Source organism: Ochlerotatus camptorhynchus, unplaced genomic scaffold (genome assembly GCF_037179485.1).
Source record: "Ochlerotatus camptorhynchus isolate MF236.1 unplaced genomic scaffold, CSIRO-AGI_Acam_v1.1 ptg000324l, whole genome shotgun sequence".
Taxonomy (NCBI): Eukaryota; Metazoa; Arthropoda; class Insecta; order Diptera; family Culicidae; genus Ochlerotatus; species Ochlerotatus camptorhynchus.
In genome coordinates this window covers 3,586,304-3,614,210 of record NW_027040812.1, presented here as the reverse complement: position 1 = coordinate 3,614,210, position 27,907 = coordinate 3,586,304, and the positions used below count along the sequence as shown (strand labels likewise).

At 38.2% G+C, this 27,907-nt stretch overlaps 1 protein-coding gene across 2 annotated transcripts in view; it reads left to right on the top strand.

Annotated features, from left to right (window-relative positions):
- LOC135707992 (protein O-mannosyl-transferase TMTC1-like) overlaps nucleotides 1-27,907 on the top strand; it is an 860,006-nt gene that overhangs the window by 243,625 nt on the left and 588,474 nt on the right. The gene's annotated exons all lie outside the window — the stretch shown is intronic.

Sequence of the window (27,907 nt, the reverse complement as noted above, 5' to 3'; positions counted from 1 at the left end):
TAGCCGGAGAGCCTTGAAGGTATGTGTTTTGGACCATTTTACCCCATTTTCCCCTACTTTTTGGAGGAAATGTTTAATATACTATGTCTTTAAATAACAGTTCATGAGATATTTGGGGAATACGGGGTACACTTTTAGGGGAGTAAGGGGTAAAAGTGAACCCTCGCTAAATTTATTTTAATTCATAAAAATGTTGAATGATGCGATTGTTTGAATGATCCCAAAGGTTGCCTAAAACAATAAAAAAAAAAATTCGAAATTTTAAGGTTAATTGGGGTAAAATAAGTTTTAATTTACTAATATCTGTTTTAAAAGAGTTTTCACTTTTTTTGTCTGCATACAGCAAAACGATATAGAGGTTCTCAGAATTTTGTAAAAATTGGTAGTTTTGTTCCTTATCGCAATATATTAGACCCGTATTTTTTTTTTTGTCATAAGGGTGACTATTTATATATTAGGGCGGTCAAAAGAATTGTTTTTCGATTTTTTTCAAAAATTTATGACTTTTGAACTGTTTAGCCGATGACGGAACTCAAAATACTAAATAAAAGTTAATTAAAAGTATTTTTCAGAAAAAAATAGTACGATATTTAAAGGATTTTGTTTAAAAAAACATTAATTGTACCTATTTTTTATGGTTTCCATGTTACACGTAAACCAAAAATCTATTACAATGAATGTTAGTTCCGTTTCCTATCATCCTCTGTTCATGAACATCGCAGCGAATGTTAGAAGTTGACCTTACAGGCGATGTAATGGTTTTTTGTCTTTTTCATTTCGTGTTCTATCTACGCTTTCGACTAAACCAGTAAGCTTGTAGAACGACGCACATTGTAGAACATTGTAGAACGACGCACACACTTGCCTCGAATCTCTCCAGCAGAAAAAGCATACGAAGTCGAGTATGCGAGAAAATGAGCGCTTCATGTTTGCTTTTAGGCTATCCATATTCAGGAGCATGGAGAGAGCAGTGGAGAAAGCACAGGTCTGATAATCGAAACATTCTTGGTTCGAGTCCAGTCGGCAATCGGATTCCTATTTTTTTTCGACATAACTAATTTACCTCACTAATACACTCTACATTTTTCGGTCTCCAATTTTCTTGCATTGGACCGCAGCTAGGTATATCGCATCCTCGGTTCATGCGGTCTCCACTTACATCCTCTGATGATGAATCCCACATAATTGTAAGCGAATCTTACATCCCTCGGTTGGATGTAGAGGGGACATTATGATTTTGTATATTGTTCCATAAAAATTTAGACCTTTTAACTTAACATTTAAAAAAAAATCATGTTTTTCAAAAATGTGTTTTTTTTCGTTTTTGAGTTATATTTTCTTGAAGTTATCATGTTTTGGGTTTTGAAATTTGATTCAAGTCTCTATGAATTTCATGGTAGTCTAGGATCAGAAATTGTATGGATAATTTGACTATGTTACAGTCGCTATAAATCAATGCAATGGAGACGCATGATAGTCTAGTCGCATAGATGTATTGAGCGAAAACTCAAAACTTGATAACTTCAAAAAAATATAACTCAAAAACGAAAGATGCACGATAGCACAATGCTGATTTTTTTATATATTGTTTTTTAAGGAAAAATATAAAATTATAATGCGCCCTCTATCTACGAACCTTTAAAGCCATAAAAAATTAAAAAAATCCCAATTTTTAACATCATTATATTTTTTTTTTTCTTAAAAATGCTTTTAATTACCTTTCATTTGGCATTTTGATCTTTGAAATCGGTTAAGTGGTTCAAAAGTTATGAATTGAAAAAAAAGTCATTTTTGCATCGAAATCAATAATGTTTTGAACCACCCTAACATAGAAATGGTCACCCTTATCATAAAGTAAAAAAAAATACAGGTCAAATATTTTGCGATAAGGAACAAAACTGCTAATTTTTACGAAATTCTGAGAACCACTATATCGCTTTGCTATGGAATGGTTATATATATATATATATATATATATGGTGACGTAATTAATTGACCTTCCCTGTATAAAGAGTACATTGTACCTTTTTTTCAAAATAGGTGTACATATCACATATCTGCCTCACTGTTCCCCACAGGCATGTTTTATGAACAAATAGTAAAATAATGGTATTAAACAAACAATTTCATTTTCATCACTTATGATTATAAAACCGCATTACTACGCGATAGTAATAAGTAAATTGAATTTAGATTGAATATGCGTTTTGTTGTTAAATTGACTTGAAATCGATTGCAACAAAACTAAGTCTGACCCCGCCTAAAACGATTTTTGTAAATTTATGTATTAAAAAGTGAATATATTGTTTTCAAATTACTTGGCTTGATGTAGCTTGTCAAACTTCACTTTTTTGGAAAATATCAAGAATTTAAAACTACTGTCCCGTATAACTTATGAAATTCTACAAAGTTCTCGGTATTATAAATTAAAATACAGATTTAGGCCCTTATGGGCCTCTGATCAAAAAGTATATTCAAAAGAATATTAGAATATGCTACTCCTCATCGTCGCTGTCAGTTTAAACATTATCTCCATAATCGGACGACATGTCATCATCTGACGCTGAAATCGCCGGAATTTCTTCGTAATCTCCATCATCTTTATTGGATGCATAAAACGAGGCCAGTTTTCGGTTAAAATATTCATCATCTACACGTAACTTCCTGGTGTTCTTTGCATCTAGGTGTGCAAATTTCACGTCGGACCATGCCAGAGCGGTTTTCATCATGTCATTGATATTGTCTTCTGGAGACGTCTTTCTGGCCAAATGCGGCCGACTGAATTTATACCGTTTATGGCTTCTCTCACCAGCTTGTTCATCCACGAAATTCATTGTATATGGCTGTAATCAAGAAGAATGGATGAATATTGTGATGATATTTTTTTAACAGATCACTTACTAGTCGCTCCACCATTTCACTCAGGTGTTTATATTTATTGATGCACGGTGGTATTTGTCGAGCATCCGGAAACTCTCTCTCCAACTGATTCATGATAGCTTTGAATAGTTCCGCAACCTAAGATAACATTTAATATTGAAACATAAATTACCAACCTTCTTTGAATCCAGGCGGTTTCAAGAAAAAACCAAGCTGCTGATGAACCGCAAGTTTTCTACAAGGTCTTTTCTAACTCCAAGAATTCTGGAAAAGTTTCCTGGGTTGGCCAACAACCTCCGCGCCATATTTCCATTGTTGCTACTTCCGCTACCGCCAATCTTAGGTCGATTTACATGAAGTTTGAAGAAATGCTCTAGTTCATCCGCTATTTTTCGACAAGCGGCTTTGACATCGGGATGGGATAAAACAGGGTGCCCCTCTACTTTATTTTTACCAGCATATCGGATCAACCACTTTACCATATTTAGTCTTGAATGAAAAAAGACGGCTCAACACGTGGATCTGCATCTTCAACACACAAAGGACATGCATGTGTGTAACGATTGTTAACGATAGCATTCACCACTTTGCCATCGATTAGCGTATACATCCCAGAAACCATAATTTTCATTGTGATGCCGCTGATCTGTACATTAAGAGGGTACTCGTTCATTTTATCAATTTCCCTGAAAAACTGATCAAACATATGTTTCGAAAGCTTGTCGGACTCCTTTGTCCAGTTTAACGAACGAGGGCGACAGAAAGTGTCCGATTCTGGGTTGGGGTTGCGCCAAATTTCATATCCATTTTCCGCAACGAGAAGCAACGACATGTAATGCTTTGATAGTAGCGAATCATCCTGACCAAAGATTCCATCCTGATTATAATGAGAAAAACCAGTAGCTGAATCTGGTCCACCGGTAACATGCAACTTGCATGCTAGACCTTCATCCGATTTGGCAACTTTTGATTTCACTTCCTTCAGTTCGACTAACCGTGTTATATCGTTCTGTACCAAATCTCTAACGGTTACGCTTGTGGACAAATACCCCTTTTCCCTGTCTGCAGGAGAGAATGGTGGTATCATTGCGTCTCTATAACGCATCACACCCACCCAAGGTTCAAAGAGTTTAACACCAAAATGACGTTAAGCATATTTTGAAACTCCTTGGTATTTCCGTTTACTGATGCTAAATCTTGTCTTCAACATGAGAGACGTTTCTTCAGATGCCATGATCGTTACCTGGATGATCGTGGTGGAACTCAGAGCCTCAGATGCCTATTTATCTTGTCCCAGTCGCAGCTTACACAAAAGTTTTGCTACGGAGCATAAAGAACTGTTACGTGCGGATTTTTCTGCTGTCCTAAGTAACTTTTCCAGCGGTTCTTTTCGAGCAAGCAACCGAGCTTGGCTTTCTTTGGTACGCTCTGCAAGGTTTCCAAACTTTCGAGGCTTACAACCACGGAGTTGTGGAGGAGGCAATTCTTGTTTATTTTTTTAGGTGAAGAAAAAATCAACTGACATGTTGAGATTGATCGTTTGGTTGTGTTCGATGTTGGAGTTGATGTTGTTGTACGTTGTAAACGTACTGATTTTCGTTGGTTGGGCTTTTGAACAGAAGGTGTTTGGGATTGGGTTGGGATAGATGATTGAGACGAATGGGGTTCAGTTGATGTTGGCTGAGAATATGTGTGAATAGTCAGGATGTTAACGGGATTTTAAGGATTTTTGTATTTTCTTCTATTTGCCTAGTAATAAAACGTTTCTTTGGTGAAAGAGATTTCCGGACTTTATAATCATGATTCTTCTGTTTTATCTTTCCTTGAAATAGGAATCTAGCCAATTCGAATACATTTCGAAAAATCGGTTCTGGCAGCCAGCTTCAGACCATCGACGATTGAACTGCGAGATCTATGATTTCACAACACTCGTTAATTCTTCTTCACTCAAATCAATTACAGTTTTGAAAAATTGAGCCAGTTCTTTACTGCTCCGGTTTAACTTTAAAAAATGTATACTAACGTCTCTATTGCTTAACATTTCTTAAGAACAGCTTTTTAATTGTAAATGGAAATGTAAACAATGCAGTGTCAATATAAGAATGCATGTAGGGTTTAGTACAAATTTCCACACTTCTAAGCACAATACACAATTTAGTTCTCTTTATCGCATCTAGCGGTACGTAAGGAAATTGTTTCAACTGACCTTTTTACACAACATATAAAAAATCAGCATTGTGCTTTTTTCGTTTTTGAGTTATATTTTTTTGAAGTTATCAAGTTTTGGGTTTTCGCTCAATACTTCTATGCAACTAGACTATCATGCGTCTCCATTGCATTGATTTATAGCGACTGTACCATGGTCAAATTATCCATACAAATTCTGATCCTAGACTACCATGACATTCATAGAGACTTGAATCAAATTTCAAAACCCAAAACATGATAACTTCAAGAAAACATAACTCAAAAACGAAAAAAAAAACCACATTTTTGAACAAACACGATTTTTTTTTAAATGTTAAGTTAAAAGGTGTAGATTTTTATGGAACAATATATAAAATCATATTGTGCCCTCTATCTACAAACAATGGAAACCATAAAAAATAAACACAATCAATGTTTTTTACTACAAAATCCAATTTTTTAGCATCGTAATATTTTTTTCTGAAAAATACTTTTAATTAACTTTCATTTGGTATTTTGAGTTTTGTCATCGGCCAAACAGTTCAAAAGTTATAAATTTTTGAAAAAAATCGAAAAAAAAATTTACCGCCCTAATGTATAAATAGTCACCCTAATGACGAAATAAAAAATACTGGTCTAATATATTGCGATAAGGAACAAAACTACCAATTTAAAAAAAAATTCTGAGAACCACTATATCGTTTTGCTGTATACAGACAAAAAAAGTGAAAACTCTTTTAAAAAAGATAGCAGTAATCGGCGCCGGTGGTATAGTGGTAAGCATGATAACCTTTCACCCCAAAAGGCCTGGGTTCAATCCCAGTCGGCGCCGCCGGGATGTTCTGAGGCATCACCAAGTAGATTCCAGACGTAGCTTCTGGAATTCCGGGCAGACACACACAGCACGTGTTTCACCGAGGCGGGGATGCTGCAAACTAGACATACCTTGCGGAAAGGTGTCCCACCGGAATCGTGAGAAATCCTGGCATGGCCAGTCCGGAGTCTTGAAGTGATCCGCTGGTCCTTGTACTTGTGACTGTCCACAAATTAAAACTTCTATTGATGTCAATAAACATTGAAAGTAGATTAGTCTATTATTCTGACAAAAATATGCTTATTTTTCTGTTTAATAGCTTCAGCTTTTATTCAACTCAATTATATTCACTTCTTGTTGTTTGGCTTTATTATGTCCATACTGGGAGTTAACGCGTTCTTTGAGCACTTCCACAGTTGTTAATTTAAGGGGTTTCTAAGCCTGTACCATTTTTGAACTACTATAATTGTGTGGTAGGTACAGTCATACTCTATGCTCAGAGAAGTCGAGAAATTTTACAAACTGACTGATTTGTAAGGGCCTTCCTTACCCCAACTTTTGTAGTTAATAAACTTTAAATACCCCTTAAAAAAAACAAAAGATCAATTGAAAATTGGACGCCCACGTCTAAAAGCTATTGGGAAGAGGGCAGTCGAAAATCATGTCCGTGATTCATGGCTGCGATAAATCTTGGACCGTTTGCACCAGCACCATCGAAATGGGCACCGTCACATCGTTAGGTTTGTGGCTGGCTAGTACTACTACTGCTAGCAATCAATATAATCACTGCAATGAACATTGAACACGAAGAGTGTACGGTACAATATGTACCTAGATATATAGTGCACACTCCAAGTTGTCGGAACTGGCTGCATCCTCTAGCTAGCTGGCAAAGCTTTATACTACGCTCGTTGCTACCTTCCGAGTGCAAGATTCAGCAGAAACAGTAGCCAGCTGCAGTTTTATGTGAAACTACTGCTGCTGCTGCAGGAGGAGTGGTACTTTTCCACAACGGCGAGCACGGAAATGTATATAAAATATATGTCTCGGATTATAAAATAATAAAATTGAACTAGTAGCGTAGCGGTTGCTGTACAATAGACTTGGGCTTGCGGTAAGTAAGATGAACCCGAGTCCGGAAAGTGGGTGGAAAGATGAATTGAGTAGACTCGGAAGGCGTCTGATGTTCAGCAGGAGAAAAAAATGATTCTGGCAAAATCGATTACGTACGGGAGGGATTGTTAAAAAATAGGTGATTTCATATAGAGAAGAGCCCATAGCTAGTCGCAACCATCCGCTTAATCTCATTATACTTTGAAATTCACACACCTTGAGTGCTTTTCACTTCCTGCTGCCAAGGCTATAAATCACCACGATAAATGTGCATTGTCCAATACTTTAATGAGACTTCTTCCTTCTGGTGTGTATCTTTCCACAAAGAGGATTTGCCTTACACAAGCACGGTAGATCAGTCTCTTGGGAGGATAAAGGGAAGTTAGAAAACTTTTCTAAAGGAAAGATTTACCAGCTTTATCAAATTGCTTACAGGAAAAAAAACTAAAGCTTCTGGGTTAAGCACCAGACGTAATCCATTTAATAATTTCCGGAATAATTTCTCCCTTTGGGATAAAGTAGTATAAGCAGGGTGTAACGAAGTTTTCTTCCACTGGATTTGATATTAATTATTTAATTAATATGTTGGTTGAATCCACACTCTGCTTTATTACAATCAAACTGAGGGTTTTTATATAATCCTCAATGTTGCATTTCATATTTCATTCCTGTGGGACCTTTTGGATGATAGCTGGAATGACTTCTGCTGACTTCTGACTTCTGGAAAACACGGTGCTGTAATATGAGATATTCGTAGCGCTCTACGTTCTATGATAACTCTCTGCATGCATGAAGTTCTATGCGCATCGTTAATAGGCACGTCTTTTTTATTCACGCTATCCAGAACAAGCATCATAGTTTCAACTGAAGGCTGACTAAAAGTAAATTGGAACGCCCCTTGCACGCCGCTACACGCCTCTAGTGTTGGGAATCAAAAATTTTTGACAGTGGTTTGTTTACACTTCTATAGAGAACAGCTGCTACAAGTTTGATCAAAGTAGTCGATAGCGTTCAGAAATAACGTCAAATGGAACTCAAAAGAAGAAAAAATATTGTGCACAAACACCTGGAAAATCCGGAGTGGTCCGGTTCCAAGCTGAAGATACCGAAAACAACAGTTTTTCGAGTGCTCTAAACCTACAAGGAAACCCTGAGTGTGGAAAGGAATCAGCGGACCTACGAAAAGCCTGGAGCCAGGGATCGTCAGCTGCGCAGCAAGATGTTGAGGTGCGTTAAAGCCAACCCCGGTCTTTCGATCCGAGATGTTGCCGGAAGGTACAACGCCAATTTTCAAACGGTGTGGAATATCCTTGCTAGGGAATGATACAAGTCGTACAAAGCCAGTAAACATCCGAACCGACACATGAAGCAGAATTCTGTGGCCAAAAAGCGTGCAAGACTCATGTACGAGCGTGTTTTGACGAAACTCAAGGGCTGCACTTCAATCGTGTCAAAAATATCGTATAATATTAGTTGCCAAAAAGGACAAAATTTTCATTAATACAGTGCATGAACCTGACATTACGTCGCTTTTACTGCATTTGTTTATTGTTGTGGCGAATAACATGATATTTTCGACATGATTGAAGTGCACAATATTGAAGTTTATATTTTACCGTGTACGTCAAACTCGATTTTAAGCAGCTAATCGATTAAAAATTTTACTTCGCGACTGGACGTGGAGATTTGCCGAGAAGATTCAAGTTCATGTTTGCCGACAAGTTCGCGAAGAAGGAAATGATTTGGCAAGCGATTTGCAGTTGTGGCATGAAAACGGAGCCATTCGTCACATCCTCGACGATGACATCCCAAGTTAACATCGAAGAATGCCTGAAAAAGCGTGTATTGCCGTTCATCCGCAAGCATAGGGTCCAAGTAATCTTTTGGCTCGAATTGGCCAGCTGCCACTATTCCAAGGTGGTTCCGGTGTGGTATGCTGCCAACAAAATCGATTTTTCCCCAAGCTAATGAATTCTCCGATTACCCGGAATTTCAACTAATCTAAAAATACTGGACAATTTCAAAGCAGCGACTTAGACAAAGCGGCGGGGCAGTCAAGGACATCCAGCAAATGCGGGCAAAATGGAAGAAATGCGCTGATTCCGTGTCCGTTTTCACTGTGCGGGCACTCATGGGCTCCATCAAGAGGAAGGTTTGAGATTTCATTCGAACTGGAGAAATGTAACCATCTAATGCTGTAACTTTGAAGTTTTAATAAAAAGTACTTTTAAGTAAGTAATTTCAAACTTATTGAATCACGAAATACAGGTAATTTTGTGCGTACCAATTTACTTTTAGTCAGCCTTTACCAGTGATTTGAAACCATCAGCCCAACCGGGCGTAGTAGCTCCGGCATCTTGATACGATTAACCTAAATGTCAACTTGCAAAACTAGTTCAACTATTATCTGGGCTTCCATTCATCCCCGAGCCCGAATCTAGAAATTCAATCAAGCAGCACGTCCTAACAAATCAGCCCGAAGACAGCCTTCTTCTATCTATGCTTGCTGCCTTTGTTTGCTAGTTCTACTAATCTGCTGAAGCAGATTTTCCCATATTATTTGAACATTACTCTCAACAACTAATACAGTGACACTCTGCACGTGCGACGACCGTCTGCCATGCCTCGTTCGTCAGCTCTTCACAGCACACTCTCTTCTTCCATGCACAATTTGATAGCATATGGAAAATCCTCTCGAGCTAAATCCACTTCGGATCCTAGCCCGCCCATCCGTATCCCGAAGCCATTCTTCCGTCCTGCTTTCCGCCGGTAGCCGTTGAGTGGTTGGTACACAAACCAAACTAGTCTCGTCAGTGCCCATCAGAGTCATGTCCATGGATGATAGATTCTGTAGGTTTTGTGATAGCGACTGACAAATCAAATTCTACCTTTCATCTCGCACCGTCTGTTGGTATGAGTTGCAAATAGTGTTATTAAAATGTTTATGGTGAAGAATCCTAGACTGACATTTGAAGAAGGCGAAAATCCAAAATGACCATATCGAGAAAAACGCTTCCGAATTTTGATGACCTAGAAATTAATCCTATTTCATGACTTTCCATTTTCTGTGTGATTTTATAAGCTTGACATATAGTTAATAGAGTAATCTATCATCATGCATCACTAAAAACTAAAAAAAAAAATGTTTTCTGTGTCGTGAAATTGAGAAGAAAACATCATACGCCCTGATAATTTCTTACATGTTGTTATCCCCCGGATCTTCCACCCTTTGAACTGCCAACACTGGTGATACGCCGTGAAAGTACACCCTGGGGATTGTTTGTTTGTTGTTCCGCCTGGGTTCTTCGTTCGCAAATTTTGTGAGAGTGAAATTACGCCCGGAGATTTTTTTGGTCTTCTTTTTTTTCGTTGTTGACACGTGAAATATCAATCGGATGCATTTTAAATGAATCGGGCATGACTAGATACTACAAAATCAGTACATTTAGCATATTAAAACAATATAATTCGTTGTTCTGGTGCAAAGGCGTAACAACCAGATGCATCGTAGAGTTGAAAATTGTAAATACGCCATGTAAAAGGAAACGTTTTTGATGATTTGAAATGATATTTTCTTCGTGTTTATCGAGTAGTTTGTGAACGTTCCTCTCTATATGTGGCACAATATGGTTTGTTTACATTTTGGCACTTCCACCCCTTTCAAATGGTAGTCTAGAATCGTTGAATTCAATGGGCCCTTTTTGTATGGAATACTGTAGTGCTCAGAATAGCGGACGGTTCGTTAATCTGGGAAATTCAATAATGATTATTTATGATAAACAGGTGATTCTAAACGATGACCAAAGGTCATATTTAAATTTACGTACTGTTTCGGGTATGGTATACAAATATGACAATTTACCATTTCTATCGCAAACAGCAGTTGCTATTAAATATTATCCAAATATTAAATAAGTAGCCTATCAAGCAATTCTGAGTAAAAAAAACTTTGAATTTCTATTGAGAAATACATAATTTTTTCAATGCGTTTATTTTATAAGGATCAATTGTCTAAATAAAACTTTACGGAGCCTCATTATAAAAAGCAATGTCGTTGGAGAGCCATGATATATCCTAATGGGTGAGCTAACATGTGCCTTCATTCAATCCAATCAACCATCGTTTTTAAAGACCTGCGATCCGTCTACTTTTACACGAAAACTCGTAAATGTATTCCGGATCCGTAAACTCCAGTGATTCCTGTTTCTGGGTACCGATTGTTTTTTTTTCACAATCTTCCTTAGCCTCATTATTTGTTCCAAATTCAAAATAAAATACAATTCATTTGAACCTAGATGCTCCAGCTTACCAGCCTTAATTGTTATGATATATATCTAAGTGTTTTTACATTATTCCTGCCTAAGAAATTCAGTATTTAAAACCGGTTTTCGATACCTGCATGTCAGTATAACAATTGAAACCTTAAAACTAAAAACTAAAACTACATTTTATCTTATCTTATTGCCTGAAATTATTAATTATTTTGTTGGACATTTGTTATAAAGTCTCAGCATTCGAAATTCTATGTATCTCGGTAGTACTGTACCAGGGAGACAACATCAAAATCATCTTCAAAACTTTGTTCTAAATTCTTTGAAGTTATTTTTTCCTGATAGTGCAACAACTAAACCATATCGGCACAGCGTAAAGCATGGCCGGTCTAAAAACTTGTTTAAATATTAGAAGTTTATTCGTCAGGCAAAGTTTGGATTTCCTGTTTATAAGGAGGACAAATATTTTATATATTTGTTCAATTTGGCTTGAATGCCCTCAATGTGATCTTTAAAAGTTAATTTTTGGTCAAGTATTAATCCAAGATATTTCACTTGGTTTGACCAGGAAATTGGAACTCCGTTCATAGTGACTATGTGACTACTACTAGGTTTCAAAAAGGAAACTCTAGGCTTATGTGGAAATATTATAAGTTGAGTTTTGGAAGCGTTGGGAGAAATCTTCCATTTTTTTAAATAAGAAAAGAAAATAACTACACTTTTATGCAGTCTGCTGCAAATAACACGAAGACTTCTTCCTTTAGCGGAAATGCCTGTGTCATCAGCGAACAAAGATTTGTGGCAACCCTGGGGCCCAAGAATGCTACCCTGAGGAACTCCTGCTCTAACAGGTAGTCGATTAGATTTGGAGTTTTGATAATTTACCTGCAGAGTTCTGTCAGTTAAATAATTTTGAACTAATTTCATAATGTAAAGTGGAAAATTAAACTTTTTCAATTTAGCAATCAAACTGTCATGCCAAACACTGTTGAATGCTTTTTCTATGTCTAGAAGAGCAACTCCAGTTGAAAGGCCTTCAGATTTGTTTGAACGCATTAAATTGGTAACTCTTAAGAGTTGATGAGTAGTTGAATGCCCATGGTGAAATCCAAACTGCTCATCTGCAAAAATCAATTAATTAATTAATTTATCTTTGTTAGGGAGGCTTTCAGCCTTGGGCTGGTTCGCCTCCATGCAAAAATCAAGTTCGTATTGATGTGAAGCATCATTCTATTCAAAATATTTTTTTCAAAAACTTTACTTATTGAAGAAAGCAAACTTATCTTACGGTAGCTAGAAGCTTTAGCTGGATTTTTATCCGGCGTCAAAATTGGAACAACTTTTGCATTTTTCCATTTATTAGGAAAGTATGCCAAATGGAAACATCTGTTGAATAATTTTACCAAGAAAGACAAGGTACTCTCTGACAGTGTTTTGATGAGGATATAGAAAATTCCATCATCACCTAGAGCTTTCATATTATGAAACTTTTTAGTTATAGGCCTTACTTCGTCCAAATCAGTCCCCCAGGAATCATCAAAAATATTAACCCGAGAGAAAATATTCAGATAATCCCGAGCAACCTGATTCTCAATAGGACTAGTAAGACCCAAACTGAAATTATCGGAACTCTCGAATTGCTTAGCAAGTTTCTGAGCTTTTTCCACATTTGTGATCAAAATTTTACCACCTTCTTTAAGCGGCGGAATAGGCTTTTGAGGTTTTTTCAAAAAAAATTTGGGTTTCCAAAAGGGTTTGGAACTCGGGTCCAATTTAGAAACATTATTTTCAAAAGTTTTGTTCTCAGGGCAGATAATCGCTTTTTAATTTGTTTTTGCAAATCCCGCCAGGTAACTTTCGATCCTGCCGATCGCGTGTTCTTTGATATTGTCTCCTACGGACATTTTTAAGAGGGATCAAGAGCTGAAGATCGTCGTTTATTATAATTGAATCGAATTTAACCTCGCATTTTGGTACTGAGGCAGCTCTTGCTTCAACTATAGAAGTAGTCAGAGATTAAAGAGCATAATTAACATCATCTTTCGTTTGCAAAGGAATGTTTGGATCAAAGTTATATTCCATAAATGTTCGATATTGCTCCCAATCAGCTCTATGGTAATTGGAAGTAGAGCTGTTGGGATTGAAAATTATTACTTGGGATATTTCAAAAGTTTTTGGAAGGTGATCAGAACCGAAGTCAGCATGGGTAACCAATTGGCTAAAAAGTTGACATGAATCAGTTATGACCAAATCAATACTTGAGGAATTTCTTGTTGAAGGAAAGCATGTTGGGCTGTTCGGATATTGAATAGTGTAATAATCGCAGAACAAACACCAAACAGAATATTACCATTGGAATTGCTTTGAGCAATATTCCGTGAGTATTGCAAAACAACAAAATCACCAATAATGAAGAAATTAGATCTATGACGGATAAGTTTCTGTAGGTCTTCCTTGAGACATTTTTTTTTGCTGGCCTACACATTGGAATGGTAAATAGGTAGCTCTAAACGTAATTTGTCCAAATTTTGTTTCGAAAGAAACTTCTAGGGTTTCAAAGACTTTGGTTTCAAATGAAGAAAGAATTTAATATTTGATTCCTTCACAGAACACTTTTCTTTGTGTGAGAGGAATCACCACCATTCATGCATTTAACTGTCTATGTTTCGTGAAGACTGTCCATAAGCATATCATATTGATTGCTCACTTGAATTTCATCAGAAGGGGGATCAAGTGATTGCCTTTTTCTTTTGCGCTAACGCGCCATGGTGGCAGAACCAAGTTTCTCCAAATCGACTTCCAAGCACATTACTATAAGAATTAGGCAGATCGAAGAGGAGTTTTATAATCGATTTCCAAGCAGGATTACGTTGGATAGGATCCAAACAAGGATCGACGAGGAATATTGAAATAGAAATTTATGCTCGATGGTCAAGGAGGATTACCTAGGGCAGGGTCCAAATAAGGATCGAAAAGGAATAAGAGTCAAACAAGGTAGAAATTGTACAGGTTGAGCACTGAAAAGTGCTGTTTAAACTTGTTGTTGATTAAGGTAGCATTAACACTTCCTTCAGCAAAAAACAAATAGATCCGCCCGGCAAGAGAACGCGATGCGGACTGAATGCCATTTATTTTTTTGACGTAGAACTACGTCTTTGTCGACTATACTGGGGTGCATATCAAAAAATATGTGTGGTGAAATAGTGTTAGGTTTTGAACGCTTGTAACTTTGTCATTTATAAATTAAATTAAAATTCAAATACGCCAATCGACAGGATATTACATTACGAACCTGCTGGAATAAATATTTTTCCAATTTTCCGTAATGAAACTTTTGAAAAATGAAAAACGATAATTTTATCATTGTTTTCATGAAATAAGCGTTTTTCACAAACCCAGTCAGCATAATCGAGTACCACTTGGTTGCACATCGTTCTGAAAAGATATAAAACAGCGCTGCTGTCACGCTTCTGCTCATTACCGCTTCGAACGGCATGGCGCTTGGTCCTGCAGTAAGCAGTAAGTTCAACTAAGGGGCTGTTCATTAACTACGAGGGGGGAAGGAAGGTGGACAAGAACCCCAAAAAATTGTCTACGTAGTTAATAAACAGCCCCTAATACGAAACGCGGAAAAGTTATTTATGCAAAACCCCACCCTCCCCTATAACGACAACCTGAAAAAACAGGGACTTTAACGATCACTTTTTTTACGGGAAATAATTGTTAAGCAAACTACAATGTAGTAAAAAAAGTTTAATTCCGTTAATTGTTTTACCCAACGACTGCCCAGAGAGCTAAGAATTTGAGAACAAAAAATCATTCACTATATTTTGATGTTATTCTGTGGGTGATTTACCACCAACTGACTGTAAAACATATCTGGTACCTCTATACCTCATGCGTAATATGAACGGTGGTTGATTATGCTAACATGAATTGTCGCGAGTTTTGAACCATAACCGAAACATTGAAATACTTGAAAAATTTAAGATAAAGTATAGTTATTAAAAATGCATGACATACATCAATTTTGCGTAGTTCTACGTCATACTGCGGTCGTGTCTAGGACACAACCCTTTAATTTTTTTTTGCTCTGTTACGTAGTTCTATATCTTTTCTTATGTAAAACTGTCTCAGCTACAACTTTGCAGAAAAATTGTTTTCAGCCGAACGTCAATTTAAATAGTTATTAATTGTTTAAGAGATTGATAATCTTATGGCACGATTAAGTAATTGTTTTGCTGGAATTACTGTATTCTTCAGTATGATTTAAAGGGTATTACGATCAAAATTAGGTCAAACAAGAATCTGTGATAATTAATTACATTTTTTATTAAAACAATCAAATTATGTTTCCTTTTTAAATGCAATAAAATATAGAGAAAAAAAAATCATCAAAACTTCCGGATGACCAGGTCCGAATTGCCGGTCCTTTAGTTTAGTTTCTGTCATCAAATTCTGTATAGCCACCTCGTCCACTTTCTTCACCGCAGAACGCCAGGTTTTTTTTTTCTTTATTAAAGAGATTTTTAGCCATAGGCTAGTTCATCTCTTAGAACGCCAGGTTGCCTTAAACTGCTTCTCGCTCCCAACAATGTTTAGGTTCTTCCTCAGGATTCGCTTGACGATGACTCAATATTTTTCGATTTGGTGGCGTTCTGACGTGTTGGGAGGGTTTTTGTTATTGGGCACCACCTGCACATTATTGGCGGTCTTATACTCCATGGCCTTTTTTTTCGTAATGGCAGGATGCCAAATCCAGCCAACACAGCACTGAATAACTGTGAAAGGCAGCAGGTGTTTTCCACGTAAATTTCCTGGTGGACAGTCCGGTTGCAATGAAAATGACGCTTTTCAATCCACAGATGAATCAAGGTGTATTCAAGTAACGAAGTCTGGAAGTGGATGCCGGGTGTAGTCATCGAAAGAATCGACAACGTCAAATACAACGTTCATCTGATCATCCGATCGGCCGACGAAAGGTGCCTCGATCACACATTGACCAGCTGAAGTCCCGTCCTGGTGATGAACCTTCTACAATAGTGGAACCAGTTCGATTGAGCATTCTGGTTCAGGATTTTGGCAAAAAATTGCTGTACAGAAATTACGGTCATCCGATGAGTGTATGGAATCCGTCGTTCCTGATCAACAGCCAGCCATTCCCTTACAACAGCGTGGACCCCCCGTTTTGTAACAGCATGCGAACAAAAGGATAGCATTGATGATCAAGAACTTGATGAAACACTTCTGGGCAATTACCAGCTGGGACTATCATCGTGTTCGCAGCAGCAGTTAGTGCCAAATCAACGTCCCTTGCAATCCGTGCATCTGTCGAAGAAGCTAGTAGAGTACATCTGCTACTAGCCAAAAGCGGGAGATGCTACCAAGGCATCGAGTTAGCCTTGGAAGACCGAGCCAATTGGAGAAGAAAACTAATTTTGTATTAGCCGATGCCAGGGAGGCAGCTCACACACCTGGACCCTATCTATCGATCCATCAACTCATGAACCGGGGTCCAACGGCATTACTTCCCCTCCAAAGGAAGGCGTGATCAGAGATGTTATGCCGGCGCCGACTGGGATTGAACCCAGGCCCTTATGAACTATATGAATTATGAATAAGCCCCTAAGAGTGTTAAAGTGACATAATGAAAAAAAAAAAAGTTACTAGTTGCAATGAAGTTCGAATAAGTTTCCTGTGTAACTTGTAAATCTTCCAAAATCATCCAAAAACCAACTCTCAAGTTGACACAGAAAAAAATGCGTGTTGCGAATAGAAAATATCCTCCCCATTCCCAATCTGAGCACCCAGACTTGCATCCCCTTCCTCCATCGCTTTTGCAACTTAGTAACAAACTACTTGTCAGACACTCAGTCAACGCTCCATACCTCACGACAGAACATCCGGAGCCTGAAAAGCGATTGTATACGACCGAGCACACCCACGCCCACGCCCACCTCCTACTCCCCTATCGTCCAAATTTGCCCCAAAGAGTTTAGTGTGACGATAAAGTATGCACTCCCTCTCTTGGCAGTAGTCAGCGCGCTTCTGTGGCACTATATGCACACGAGTCGTAACGCCCAATGCTTACGGGTTCTGCTTTCGGAAAATGAAATTAGATTAACGGGACCACTGCTATTTAATCCCATTCTGTGGCTATTACTTTGTTTGTCAGGCAGTTTTCGGAAGTCGCATGGCTACCGAGCAAACAACCGAACACCAGTCGGATCATTATAGGAGACTGTCACGCGCTCGTTCACGGATGTTGGTTTGCTCAGTTCGAAGAGTGTATTACTGTTCGTGGGGAAGCATGGTGAATAGTAAACTTTCCTGACTACAAATCCTTTTGGCGATGTTTACCGAAAGTTGTTGAATCCGGTTCAAACCAAACCCGTGCGGGGTCGGAGTTTTGTACGGGAGGCACGAATCTTGTCAGAAACGGGATATAATGCCACACAACCGCTGATGCTCCGAATAAAGTTGGGATGGATCGGGCTTGAGAGGATTACGGATGAGGAGCAAAAAAGCAGTCGAAATCTTCTCTCGGTAGTTTTTTTTCCTTCTTCCTGTTCCTTGGCAACGGCAAACAACATCATGCATCTTCATTAGGGAAAGCCGGGAGCCTAGATGAGATGAAATGGCAGCCGGTCAAGAGTGAGCGGGAAACGAGGCTTGTGTCCTTTGGTGCGGAAACTCCAAGCGGATTAAGTGTGTAGTTTTTTTTTTGCTAGATGTTTCCGGGAGCTTCAAGTCTTGGTGATTTGTTTTCCGGTAGAGGCTTGAACATAGAGGCTTTGCAGGGTGGTGTATTTTTTTACGGTAGCTACTGCTGCGATGGGGATTTATGTCAACGATTTAAGAGTCGTCTTTAATTAATGCAGTTCACGGTGCATTAATGCATCTGCAACAGAGTTGCATGTGTTTAATTTTTATTTTAAGAATGAAAAGAAATGTGAATTTGGGACTTACCTTAGCTGACATCAGTTTGAATTATCAGAAGCAAGGAGGAGAAAACAAAGTCACGATATCTCTCTTGAACCGCAAACATTGTGATTATGTGTTTACGCTTGTTCATGTGCAAAGTAAGGCAGAGTGTCTTTCTGGATGCAGGATGCAGGAAAGGAGGTATAAATTCGCTAAATTTCCCTTTCAGAGCGTCACAATTATCGATTAGCTATGGCGATGAGCGCTCACTCATCGCGATTGTTATTTACAGCTAAAATCGCTAATTGGGACCCTCTCAAAGCAAAATTTAAAGGTTTTGTATGTGATAAACGTCATTATTATAATATCTAATAGTTTCATAAATCCGAAAAGCAGCATTTAAGCTGTCACCAGATGACCCACCGGAAGATCCGGAAAATCCATAAATTGATTACTTCGTAAATTTGTTCAGAGTAGGCCTATATTTTTCTCTGCATCTATATGGAATGTAGAAAAGGTGTTTTTTTTATATATTAGCTGGTCATTAGCACCGAGTGGTAAAGTGTATGGTATGGGTTAGGTAAAGGAGTGTGAGTTTGACTAATACTGTTGCATTAATGACCCTTTGCTCAATACCAACTTCAATTCAATTTTCACACTGCCGTACTCTAGTGGAACTATCAAGCTATCCTCTTTAGATCTTTCTCTAGTTAATAAAATATCACACTTAAGCTTCATTTTGATATTAGTATAGCTCTTGCAATGAACTCGAAGGTACTTGACGCTGGCGAGCTATCAGTTACGCCAAACCGACTAAAATGCGTTGTTTACAAAAGCTGATATGTCCTTTCGAAAAAGTAATCGAGATTTGTAGAACGCGGGATCGTTATCATTTAGGCTGTTTAGGAGGTGGATCCGCTTCGGAGCACTTGCACCATCGAGGCGACGCACGGAGGGGTATTTGGCAAATCTAGCTGGCCAAAACCCATTTTTTCATAATATTTTGAAGAAATTTATATTTAATTTCACCACAACTATACATTTTTAAACTTTATGTATTTTATATTATCTCGTTTGTTTAAAGAATATATTAAAAGTTCTGTGCAAAAATGTCAGCTCAATTGGTCAAAACAGAACAAAGTTGCAACATGTAAAAATTCGCTATTTTGTCTGAAAATCGTGTTTTTTCATTGGCCGAAGTTTGAAGGTTTTAATGTACGGGTAAACACTTTTAATTTCTTCCAGGATATCTCGCAAATCAACAACACCACTGAGCACACTGGAAATAGACAAACCATATCTATACCCCATTGCTGCAATATACTAATCCAAAATGAATATGAAAATGCCAGAGATTAAGAAATGCTGTTTTTTTTTATCTTTTAAAATTACATTGTTAAACTTCGTTTATTTTCAACAATGTTTGACGAAGTTCTAGAAAGTTCTCTGAACTTACACATAACATGCTGAAGTTCTTCAAAATTGTCTGAAGCTCACTGAACTTCTAAAAAGTTGTAAAGCATTTACAAAGTTAGCTAAATTTCTATAAAATTTGTTGCACTTCTAGAAAGTTTCCTGACCCTCTACACAGTGCAATGAATGTCTACAAAGTTCGTCGATGTTTCGTGAAGTTCATTAAAATTCTACAACGATACTTTTTCTTTCAAGAAGTTCTCCGAGCTTCTACGAAGTCTCAGAAATAAAATGAGGATCTCTTAACTTTTATTTATTGCTCTTGACTTCTAAAAAGATCCACAAACCTCTGCGAAGACTCTATTTTATGATTACGGAATACTGAACCTTTAATCTACAATGCGATTTCTTCAGTGTCTTGTATTTATTATCTACTAGAAAAAACCATCACTTTTACTGAATATACTTATATTAACCTGAGTGGTGTAAAGTTACTCGAATTGGTTTTCAAAAAAATCAAACTGGTGCTGTTAAACAAAATCAAACGATCAGGACGAACACCAAGGCTTATGTCCCTTAAACAGATTCGTTCGAAAGATAAAGTATTAAGATCAACGCTCCAAATTTTATACCTAAATTAATTTTTAAAGCAACGGCCCCCGGTGGTGCAGGGGTAAGCGTAATAACCTTTCACCCAAGCAGGCCTGGGTTCAATCCCAGTCGGCGCCACCGAGATGTTCCGAGGCATAACATCTCTGATCACGCCTTCCTTCTGAAGGGAAGTAAAGCCGTTGGTCCCCGATTCATGAGTTGATGGGTCGAAAAGTAGGGTCCAGGTGTGGGAGCTGCATCCCTGGCGTCGGTAGCATTGGTGCATAGCACGGAAAACAAGATCGACAGAAAACAAATAAAGGAAAAAAATAATTTTTAAAGCAATTAAAACAAGTATAAGGCTGGCCAAATCTATTCATACATGAGCATGAGCATGAGCATGATTGATTGCCCAAGGTTGCTACTCTGTTAATGCCAGATCTGCTGTAATTAGACAGAGAACCAATAGGCGATGCTTGGGACTAGCAATCATCCTCAATGTGTAAAAACTGGTGATCTCAAACTAGGCAATACCAGTGCTGGCCGCACCCGAACACAGGTCAAGAAAGGAAGGGGTAGGAATGTGTTGAGGTGACACTCGCTTTGATGGAAGCCGAGAAATCCTCTGCACTTCCAGGAAGAATCACTGGGATGTTGGGTAAGAGGGTAGGGTTTGCAGCAGGGTTCGTTTTGGTAAACGATAAGCAGAATTGATGTCCGAACGATAGGGAGGGGTTACTGTATAAACGAACTGTTCAAACAACCACGATTTTAGTCACTCAATTTCTTTAAACTCAAGCTGTATATGAATATTTGAATTGTAAAGTATGATTGAACACAACTTCGCCTATTGAATGAATCCACAATTTAAGTAAAGAATCAATTTGCTAAATAATCGAGGTTATTTGAGCATACAAGAGTTATAAAAACAAGAATCCATGAATAATTTTTGAAATAGCAAAACTCTGCAAAGGTAGAACAATTTAAGAACATTGACATGTATGATGATATCCAATTGATTCTCTGGGTAATCTAAATTCTGAAAACCATAGATCATTTTATATTATAATAAAATAAAATGTAAATAACAATGATTTTCTTAACGAATCATTCTGCAACCTGAAAAAAATCATAATGGATTATTCGTAGACGCCTAACCGTTAACACCCAAGGAACATGCTTCATGTGACCGAGGGCATCCCTCTGACAAATGGGAACGATAAAAAAAATCGACTGCATGCCAACACCACCATCAGGTAGGAGAAATTTATAGGCGAGCCAAACCAAACCGACCATCAAGCGCACTGCCCACAAAATCAGACATATCCCCTCGAAAATGCAATCGAGAAATGTATAAGAACAATCTTCAAATTGAACGTACTCACCAAATCAATATATCCGGGAGCACATAGCCTATGCTTAATTTTTCCCTAGGATTTTTTAAACAATTCCTCCTTCAGCGATTCCAACCACACAGTAACTAAATATGGAAAATGGATGTAATGTCGGCCTCAATGTCCCTAATTGGGCCCATACATAAATTCAGCAATCGACTAAATTTTCAATAGCGACCAAAAATATCCATTAGTGCGTCGTCGACTTTGCAAAGCAACCGTTTCGTGATGAATGTGTGAGTGCTAACCACGTTTTGCGTCGATTGCTGCAATGGAAGCACTCTGACCCCCGTTGGCAAATCTGCCATACAATGAAACCACTGGAAGTGGATTCCGTTCTGGTAGAGGAGGCTTATTGGATAGTAGAAGATAAAATGTTTATTGTGTTGTACCTTTTGACTATAGTTTTAAGATGTATTGTATAGTGAACAAGAATCCTTGGCTCTGTAAAGTTAATTCAGTTGAGTCTTATCAAATAAATAAGTTAATAATCATTTTAAAGCTACCAACTTAGAAATCACTACTTTTACACGAGACGTAATTCATATTCGACGTAAATCATGGAACGTAAACAAACATTTCATGTAAAATTAAGTGTTCTCAAACCGAAACATAAGCAAATCGATGAAGAGAACGTTTGATTGAATTGATTTTCTCGATTCTTTCAACTGATTCTTATGTCAAAAGGGCCGCTTACACGTGTCGGTCTCAGGGAACCAAAATTTACATGACTTTTTCGTAGAGTGTAGCAAAAAGTTAAGTTATTTTAAACAAATAATGAGCAACTCACGAAATAGCTTTAATTTTTTGCTCTGGAGAAAAAAGGCGTCAATTTGTGAGCAAAGATGTTGAGCAAAGGCAAGAAACTAAATATCGTTGAAGCAAACTAACTTGAAAATTGAAAGTGATCGACACTAGGTACATTTTTACTATGAAGCTGGGTAAACTTAAATCTAATCTTTTGTATAAACAAGTACTCCACTGCTTACTTGTTGTTATGTCTTAAGTAGTAACTTGAAAAGCCATGTGTGTCCGCTTCCTTGATTAAAGACGAAGCGCGTTGAATCGAGAATCAACGAAAAACGGGATTCATCTTTACTCAACTCTATACTCAACCAACAACTTTTTTTTAATAATATTTGAAAAACACGTTTCAAAGAACAATTGAGCATATGATTGATTTATTGGTAACATTCTATTACTATTTGGCACTCATACTGGAGCATTTTGCTCTTCCCGTCTACGTTTTGCAAAAACAAAAATAAAATATAAAACAACTACCCAAATAGTTCCAGACATCCCAGCTATCTGTCGTGAATTAATGGACAATCATTTACATATCTGGTTCCATTTTTACACGAAACTTCATATTTTTATTTACAAGCATGTGCATCGTGGCCGGAATCACGAGATCTAAAAAAAACTTCGATTTTTTTTTTTTTTTTTTTTTTTTTTTTTGTTTATTAATTTATTTGATAAGGCTCAACCGAATTAACTTTACAGAGCCGAGGATTCTTGGTCACTATACAATACATCTTAAAACTATAGTCAAAAGGTACAACACAATAAATACTTTATCTTCCGCTATCCAAAAAGCCTCCTCCATCAGAACTGGAGCCGCTTCCAGTGGTTTCATTGTATGGCAAATTGTTGTACGCCAACGAGGGTCAGAGCGCGTCCATTGCAGCAATGGACGCAAAACGTGGTCAGCACTCACACACTCATCACGAAACGGTTGCTTTCCAAAGTCGACGACGCATCGACCGAAAGAACTACTGATGAAGAACAATGAGGAGGACCACACAATGGTTGCTGCCGAGAAAACAGACGATCGCGTAGCACACATCGAGAGTGGCCTGCTTTTGTCGACAGCCGAGTGAACACCAAAAAAAAAAAAAAAAAAACTTCGATGACAAAGTTGAAATTTGTTGTCAGTTAACGTAGACAGGTTTTGTAAGTAAACAGGAAGTCGTCTTATTGATCACCAGCAAATTATAATCAAGTGGCGCCGGTGGTGTAGTGGTAAGCGTGGTTACCTCTCACTCCAAAGGGTTTGAGTTCAATCCCAGTCTACACCATCGGGATTTTCCGAGGCATAAAATCAGGGAAGTTAAAGCTCCTGATTTTTTTTCCGTCAATCTTGTTTTCCGTACTGAGTACCAATGCTACCGACGCCAGGAAGGCATACAAGAAGTTGTTTTGGTACCAATGAATTTAAATAACACTTTAATAATGAAGTAATTAAAAAAAAACAATGAATTCACACGCCAGAAACCATCCACTAAGCATCATTCTTTTCCATTCCTTCATTTCAGGTATGAAGATTTTCCGGAAATTTAATCATCACTGAGTAAGTAGCCCCCATCGTGCCACAATTGTGTTTATTCACAGTTCAAAAATTATGAGTGTCTAACAAACTTGTAACCCCTCTTTTCCGGAACACCCACTGCAGAGGCAACTCTAATTCGCTCCATTATACTAATTTGATTTTATCGACAAGCTGTCGATCAGGGTGAAAAACTTTCCAACAAGCTGTAAATTCTTCGACTGAAACCCTGCTTGCACCACCACCTTCACCACCACCACCGCCCACCACGTCAACGATTGTATCGAAGGGTTGGCAGTGTACTCCTTTATCAGATACAGATGTTTATCATCGTGAAAACCCGTTCACGCCAGCTGATGGTGATAAACGGCATCGAGCGAAATCGGTCTGGAGGGTTGTAGATAAATTTCGCCGGGGCAGCACATTGCCAATAAAAATCGATAACCTACTTCCGATTCTGCTGTGAGTAATGTTGTAAGTAGAATCCGCTCCCACCCGGTTCCACATCGTCGTTGGCGGGCGTCGTTTTCGTTGTCGGTTGATTGGATGTGGTTTGGGTGGGAGTACGAAAGTATCATAACTTTTGCAAATCGTACGCATCATCACAGTTGTATGGAAGTTGAGGGGGGGGGGTGTTCATGTTTGCTCTTTTGAATTATGGAGGTTGGCTTCAAGAAACAGGGATCGGTATATCATATATGAACGGAAATCGATAGCGAAATATCGCATTATCATCAGGATGACCAATAGGTCAGTATACCTTCTTCTTCCACATCAAAGAGAGCACTTCTCTCTTGACATCGAACCTACATGACTGAACATAGCCAAATTCCCGAAGTAAATACAAAAGGTCTATTTCATATTTGAATCCAACCCCTGCTCGCAAATTGCGATAGCAAATTTCGAATCACGCAGCATTCCATCAAATAAATCCTTCTCACGCAAACAAAGTAAGCCTATATCGTGAAGCGTTTCCTGCCGAGCAATCCCTCAACCTTCCCGATACGTCAAACATAAATTGGGCCAGCACTAATGACACATGCGTTCTCTCCAATACCGCAAATCCGGCTTTCAACATGTCCGTCGTGGTGGGAAAAATATCCTGGTGCCTCTGTCCCATATCGGCCATTTTTACTAACAACCACGGTTCCAATATTTGCCATCGTTGAGCGTCCATCGATTGCATTTTATTGAAATTTCACTCCCATTAAGTGGTTCGAAATCCGCTTGGATCGAAAATCACTTTTATTGCTAGCACAGGGTTGGGCTGCTCTGCTGGGCCTGGCCAGAGGATGTGTTCAAGTGACCGGACGACCGAACTGGAGTTAAACAAAAGCACAAAAAAATCTCCCTATGACGTTGTACGTACATAAGCCATGCGGGTCCGGTGAAAGCATGCGTGATTTTTTCCCTAAATCAATGCAGAGTTCGGAAAAAAAATCAATGTAGAGCTTATCTGCTATTGCGGCAAGTAAAAAAGAATTGGAAACAAATAAATTGGACATGTTGCGTGCTTTTCTAGAGCTGTTAACGGTAACGGTTGATGGAAAAATACCAACAGTGGGTGTAATAGCTGAGCTTTGCTCCTACATTGGATTAGGGGCCAATTTTCGGAAGCTTTTCGGATGTCATTCGAACGCTGATTAATTTAGCTGCAAACTTATTTCATTTCGAACTTATTGCTATTGGCATTGACACGTATTTGCGTTTCCTAGATCCCTTTGTGGACCTATGTATGTTTCATTTGGAATTTACAGTTGTACTCAGGCCCAAGTAGCACTAAACTTTACCCTTACTTAATCTAACCAACGAGCAGTCCAGTACTGGTGATGCGTGAGTCCAAATTTCGAGGACACTATCGAGTTCCTTTGAATTTCGAAGAGGGCTACGGCAAGGTGGTGGGTCTTTGTGTCTGCTTTTTAATTTTGGATTTAGAAGGTGTAATTTGAAGAGCGAGGATCAGACTGAAAGTTGAAGCCAATCGGATGCATAGAAGACAATTTACAAGCGAGGAATAGAATCAAGAGTTTAGATTGACGACGATGAAACTACAGTATTGGTGAAGAAGTGCATCGATAATTTACTCACACCTCTACGTCACATATATCAACTATGGAAGACAGCTTATATTTTCCCTGTCCAGTGTTCACTCGGCTGTCGACAGAAGCAGACGCGGTCGTCTGTTTACTCGGCAGCAACCATTGTGTGGTCCTCCTAATTGTTCTTCATCAGTAGTTCTTTCGGTCGATGTGTCGTGGACTTTGGAAAGCAACCGTTTTGTGATGAATGTGTGAGTGCTGACCACGTTTTGCGTCCATTGCTGCATTGAAGGCACTCTCACCCCCGTTGGTGAATCTACCATACAATGAAACCACTGGAAGCGGCTCCTGTTCTGGTGGAGGAGGCTTATTGGATAGCGGAAGATAAAATGTTTATTGTGTTGTACCTTTTGACTAAAGTTTTAAGATGTATTGTATAGTGAACAAGAATCCTCGGCTCTGTAAAGTTAATTCGGTTGAGCCTTATCAAATAAATGAATAACAAAAAAAAAAATGTTCCCTGTAAACAAAAAAAAAATTACAAAACCAACGTTGAAAATGAACGGGGTTTTTCGGCGCTTTGTGCGGCATCGAAATTATTCGAACTAGTGGTGCTGGATTCTATTTTTTTCCAATGCAAGCAGCTCATCTCATAAGCATGGTTTTATGCCGAAAGGATCAACTACTGCTTCACTACGTACGTTGTTGACGAAATGTCTGAACTTCTGAGATTATTCACTTTCACGATATTCAAATACAGCGATTTTCAGCCTACCTTATATTGATAACCTACTATTCAAGCGAGGGTCGACAATGCTGAAACACGACAATCAATGAACACCTGACGGATGAACATCAACATTGACGAGTGCACGGATGGATTTGAGTTCACTCACTCGACAAAAAGTGACACAACAGCGGGGCCCTGTTTACTAAAAATGAACACATATGTGTTCATTTTTAGTAAACAGGGCCCCGCTGTTGTGTCACTTTTTGTCGAGTGAGTGAACTCAAATCCATCCGTGCACTCGTCAATTCAACATTTTTTGAAGTTCATTATCAGTTGCTTCTTCATTATCATCTTGATATTTTAAACGTCAAAAATGAAGTTCAATTCATGTTAGTGAAAATCAAATCAACAGTTCAACCAATTGCGATTGAAGGTAATAATTTTTAATTCTTATTTGTTTTGCTCTGCAATAATTTATTTGGCGAGATAGACCAACTGTGGTCTTAGCCAGTCGAAAGACAAAACAAAAAAAAAATTATTTTTATTACAGATTTCTTGGAGCAACAAAAATCAATCGAGTTAGAAAAATGAGAGCAGACCGCTTGGAGCAACAGTTGAAAACCATGCAACTAGAGGCAGTACTGGAAAGGGAAAAAATGCACTATGAGAAAATTAGTATTGCCAACTAGCAGAACCACATCCACCGGCTGCAGCTTCTCTCCAAGCTGGAAAATGACCACAAAATCTTCAACCCGCATGACGACCAACTTAAAACAATTTGGGAGAACGGCAAAGAAGTCTACCTGTGCCCATCGCAGCAGAAACCGGAAAAGGAAAAAATTTCAGCAACTCGGCTCAACACGAAAAACCCGCCAGCTTCACCTATTCGAGCATCTCATCCGAGCAGGACTACGACTTTCATTGTTAAACTAAATTGCGTCAGTAGGTTGATAAAAAAAGTGTCGTGGATGGTTGTTGAAGTTAGTGTTAATATTGGTGGGTGAATTGAAATTGTGCTATTGAGAAAACCTGAAAAGTGTAATGAGAAAACGAAGAGTTCTTGTTTCAGTGAATGTTTTGTTGAAGGTAGGAGATCGTAATGTAAACTGTCGTCAGGATGCAAATAAATAAGAGTTTATAAGGGAATTTCTACAATCGGTTGTGTTGGTGCTTATTTACTGGTTGAACTTTTATGAAAGAACATTTATTTAGATGTATAGTTTTT